Below are 4,462 nucleotides of genomic sequence, written 5' to 3'. Positions count from 1 at the left end.
AGGGGAGATAACTGACACAGGTGAGAGGAGATCACTGACACAGGTGAGGGAAAGATAACTGACACAGGTGAGGGAAAGATAACTGACACAGGTGAGGGGAGATCACTGACACAGGTGAGGGGAAGATAACTGACACAGGTGAGAGGAGATACCTGACAAAGATGAGGGGAGATAACTGACACAGGTGAGGGGAGATCACTGACACAGGTGAGGGGAGATAACTGACACAGGTGAAGGGAAGATAACTGGCACAGGTGAGGGGGGAAGATAACTGACACGGGTGAGGGGAGATAGCTGACACAGGTGAGAGGAGATCACTGACACAGGTGAGGGAAAGATAACTGACACAGGTGAGGGAAAGATAACTGACACAGGTGAGGGGAGATCACTGACACAGGTGAGGGGAAGATAACTGACACAGGTGAGAGGAGATACCTGACAAAGATGAGGGGAGATCACTGACACAGGTGAAGGGAAGATAACTGGCACAGGTGAGGGGGGAAGATAACTGACACGGGTGAGGGGAGATAACTGACACGGGTGAGGGGAGATAACTGACACGGGTGAGGGGAGATACCTGACACGGGTGAGGGGAGATAACTGACACGGGTGAGGGGAGATAACTGACACGGGTGAGGGGAGATAACTGACACAGGTGAGGGGAGATAACTGACACAGTTGAGGGGATATTACTGACACAGGTGAGAGGAGATACCTGACAAAGGTGAGGGGAGATAACTGACACAGGTGAGGGGAGATACCTGACACAGGTGAGGGGAGATACCTGACACAGGTGAGGGGAGATAACTGACACAGGTGACGGGAGATAACGGACACAGGTGAGGGAAGATAACTGACACAGGTGAGGGGAGATAACTGACACAGGTGAGGGGAGATAACTGACACAGGTTTGGGGAGATACCTGACACAGGTGAGGGATGATAACTGACACAGGTGAGGGGAGATACCTGACACAGGTGAGGGAAAGATAACTGACACGGGTGAGAGGGGAAGATAACTGACACGGGTGAGGGGAGATAACTGAGACGGGTGAGGGGAGATACCTGACACGGGTGAGGGGAAGATAACTGGCACAGGTGAGGGGAGATAACTGACACAGGTGAGGGAAAGATAACTGGCACAGGTGAGGGGAGATCACTGACACAGGTGAGGGGAAGATAACTGGCACAGGTGAGGGGAGATAACTGACACAGGTGAGAGGAGATCACTGACACAGGTGAGGGAAAGATAACTGACACAGGTGAGGGAAAGATAACTGGCACAGGTGAGGGGAGATCACTGACACAGGTGAGGGGAAGATAACTGACACAGGTGAGAGGAGATACCTGACAAAGATGAGGGGAGATAACTGACACAGGTGAGGGGAGATCACTGACACAGGTGAGGGGAGATAACTGACACAGGTGAAGGGAAGATAACTGGCACAGGTGAGGGGAGATAACTGACACAGGTGAGGGAAAGATAACTGACACAGGTGAGGGGAAGATAACTGACACGGGTGAGGGAAAGATAACTGACACAGGTGAGGGGAGATCACTGACACAGGTGAGGGGAGATCACTGACACAGGTGAGGGGAGATCACTGACACAGGTGAGGGGAGATACCTGACACAGGTGAGGGGAGATAACTGACACAGGTGAGGGGAGATAACTGACACAGGTGAGGGGAGATACCTGACACAGGTGAGGGGAGATAACTGACACAGGTGACGGGAGATAACGGACACAGGTGAGGGGAGATAACTGACACAGGTGAGGGGAGATAACTGACACAGGTGAGGGGGATAACTGACACAGGTGAGGGAAGATAACTGACACAGGTGAGGGAAAGATAACTGGCACAGGTGAGGGGAGATCACTGACACAGGTGAGGGGAGATAACTGACACAGGTGAGGGAAAGATAACTGGCACAGGTGAGGGGAGATCACTGACACAGGTGAGGGGAAGATAACTGACACAGGTGAGGGAAATATAACTGGCACAGGTGAGGGGAGATCACTGACACAGGTGAGGGGAGATAACTGACACAGGTGAGAGGAGATAACTGACACAGGTGAGGGGAGATAACTGACACAGGTGAGGGGAGATCACTGACACAGGTGAGGGGAGATCACTGACACAGGTGAGGGAAAGATAACTGGCACAGGTGAGGGAAAGATAACTGGCACAGGTGAGGGGAGATAACTGACACAGCTGAGGGGAGATGACTGACACAGGTGAGGGGAGATGACTGACACAGGTGAGGGGAGATAACTGACACAGGTGAGGGAAAGATAACTGACACAGGTGAGAGGAGATAACTAACACAGGTGAGGGGAGATCACTGACACAGGTGAGGGAAGATAACTGACACAGGTGAGGGAAAGATAACTGGCACAGGTGAGGGGAGATCACTGACACAGGTGAGGGGAAGATAACTGACACAGGTGAGGGGAGATCACTGACACAGGTGAGGGGAGATAACTGACACAGGTGAGAGGAGATCACTGACACAGGTGAGGGAAAGATAACTGGCACAGGTGAGGGAAAGATAACTGGCACAGGCGAGGGGAGATAACTGACACAGCTGAGGGGAGATGACTGACACAGGTGAGGGGAGATGACTGACACAGGTGAGGGGAGATGACTGACACAGGTGAGGGAAAGATAACTGGCACAGGAGAGGGGGTTAACTGACACAGGTGAGGGGAGATGACTGACACAGGTGAGGGGAGATGACTGACACAGGTGAGGGGAGATAACTGACACAGGTGAGGGGAGATGACTGACACAGGTGAGGGGAGATAACTGACACAGGTGAGGGGAGATGACTGACACAGGTGAGAGGAGATGACTGACACAGGTGAGAGGAGATAGCTGACACAGGTGAGGGAAAGATAACTGACACAAGTGAGAGGAGATAACTGACACAAGTGAGAGGAGATAACTGACACAAGTGAGGGGAGATCACTGACACAGGTGAGGGAAGATAACTGACACAGGTGAGGGGAGATAACTGACACAGGTGAGGGAAAGATAACTGGCACAGGTGAGGGGAAGATAACTGACACAGGTGAGGGGAGATAACTGACACAGGTGAGGGAAAGATAACTGGCACAGGTGAGGGGAGATCACTGACACAGGTGAGGGGAAGATAACTGACACAGGTGAGGGGAGATAACTGACACAGGTGAGGGAAATATAACTGGCACAGGTGAGGGGAGATAACTGACACAGGTGAGAGGAGATAACTGACACAGGTGAGGGGAGATAACTGACACAGGTGAGAGATCACTGACACAGGTGAGGGAAAGATAACTGGCACAGGTGAGGGGAGATAACTGGCACAGGTGAGGGGAGATCACTGACACAGGTGAGGGGAAGATAACTGACACAGGTGAGGGGAGATAACTGACACAGGTGAGGGAAAGATAACTGGCACAGGTGAGGGGAGATCACTGACACAGGTGAGGGGAAGATAACTGACACAGGTGAGGGGAGATAACTGACACAGGTGAGAGGAGATAACTGACACAGGTGAGGGGAGATAACTGACACAGTTGAGGGGATATTACTGACACAGGTGAGAGGAGATACCTGACAAAGGTGAGGGGAGATAACTGACACAGGTGAGGGGAGATACCTGACACAGGTGAGGGGAGATACCTGACACAGGTGAGGGGAGATACCTGACACAGGTGAGGGGAGATAACTGACACAGGTGAGGGGAGATAACTGACACAGGTGAGGGGAGATAACTGACACAGGTTTGGGGAGATACCTGACACAGGTGAGGGATGATAACTGACACAGGTGAGGGGAGATACCTGACACAGGTGAGGGAAAGATAACTGACACAGGTGAGAGGGGAAGATAACTGACACGGGTGAGGGGTGATAACTGACAGAGGTGAGGGGAGATAACTGAGACGGGTGAGGGGAGATACCTGACACGGGTGAGGGGAAGATAACTGGCACAGGTGAGGGGAGATAACTGACACAGGTGAGAGGAGATCACTGACACAGGTGAGGGAAAGATAACTGACACAGGTGAGGGAAAGATAACTGACACAGGTGAGGGGAGATCACTGACACAGGTGAGGGGAAGATAACTGACACAGGTGAGAGGAGATACCTGACAAAGATGAGGGGAGATAACTGACACAGGTGAGGGGAGATCACTGACACAGGTGAGGGGAGATAACTGACACAGGTGAAGGGAAGATAACTGGCACAGGTGAGGGGGGAAGATAACTGACACGGGTGAGGGGAGATAACTGACACGGGTGAGAGGAGATCACTGACACAGGTGAGGGAAAGATAACTGACACAGGTGAGGGAAAGATAACTGACACAGGTGAGGGGAGATCACTGACACAGGTGAGGGGAAGATAACTGACACAGGTGAGAGGAGATACCTGACAAAGATGAGGGGAGATCACTGACACAGGTGAAGGGAAGA

This window comes from Staurois parvus, unplaced genomic scaffold (genome assembly GCF_062004578.1).
Source record: "Staurois parvus isolate SC_StPar_1 unplaced genomic scaffold, SC_StPar_1.0 ptg001207l, whole genome shotgun sequence".
NCBI lineage: Eukaryota > Metazoa > Chordata > Amphibia > Anura > Ranidae > Staurois > Staurois parvus.
Note: the sequence above shows the minus strand (reverse complement) of the source record.